Source organism: Cyprinodon variegatus, unplaced genomic scaffold (assembly GCF_000732505.1).
Source record: "Cyprinodon variegatus isolate N-32 unplaced genomic scaffold, C_variegatus-1.0 Scaffold189, whole genome shotgun sequence".
Lineage (NCBI taxonomy): Eukaryota > Metazoa > Chordata > Actinopteri > Cyprinodontiformes > Cyprinodontidae > Cyprinodon > Cyprinodon variegatus.
This window is the reverse complement of record NW_015150642.1, coordinates 78047-78942: the sequence shown is the minus strand read 5'-3', so window position 1 is coordinate 78942 and position 896 is coordinate 78047. Positions and strand designations below refer to the sequence as shown.

At 40.2% G+C, this 896-nt stretch overlaps 1 protein-coding gene across 1 annotated transcript in view; it reads right to left on the bottom strand.

Annotated features, from left to right (window-relative positions):
- tmem94 (transmembrane protein 94) overlaps positions 1-896 on the bottom strand; it is a 26095-nt gene that overhangs the window by 19215 nt on the left and 5984 nt on the right. The window lies entirely within an intron of this gene.

Here is an 896-nt window from a genome sequence, read left to right as displayed (position 1 = left end):
GCAGAGGTTTAATTCCAGCAACCTTAAAAGCCTTTGGTACATATCCCTGTAACAGAGAAAGATTAATTATATCTAAAATGGAGGTTAATTAGCTTCTCTAAATTCTCCTTAGGTGTGAGTGTGTGTGTGAATGGTTGCTTGTCCTGTTTGTCTCTGTGTTGCGCTGCGATGGACTGGATACCTAGCCAGGGTTTACCCCACCTCTTGCCCGTAGACAGCTGGAGATAGGCACCAGCACCCCTCGCGACCACCCTAAGTTGAAGGCTAGATGAAGTTTTGCTAACTGGATCAAAGCAGTCTAAATCTCCCAATATGATGACCCTGTCAGTCTTTAATACCAAATCAGATATAAAGTCTGAAAACTCATCTAAATATTCAGAGTAAGGACCTGGTGGACGATACAAAGTAACAAAAAGAACAAGTTTTCTTGCTTTGCAGGTTGGATGAGGGAAATTAAGAGTTAAATGTTAAATGTTCTAAGAGTATTAACTGCCTTTGGAGTAATCAGTAAGTCAGACTGAAAGATTGTTGCTACTCCTCCTCCTCGCCCAGAACTTCTGGGGGTGTGAAAATTTAAATATTAAGGAGTAAGGCAACATAAATCAATGTGATTATCACAAATCAAGCCATTAACAAGCAGACTTCACTTTTTTGAGGAAAGAGATCTTATGTTAAATAAACCACTCCAAACCATTCTCCAAGAATAATTAACTGACTTATTTCACTTGTTTTCAGACTTTACATTAGAGGATAGAGGCATCAGGTCAGTGGGATGAGCTCCGACTGTGTGCAAACAGTAAAAAGTCCTGAGGGCAGAAGTCCAACAAGGTGTCTAAAACATGAGGACACCTGGAGTAAATAAAAAACATGAGGACACCTGGACTCCATCTAAACCA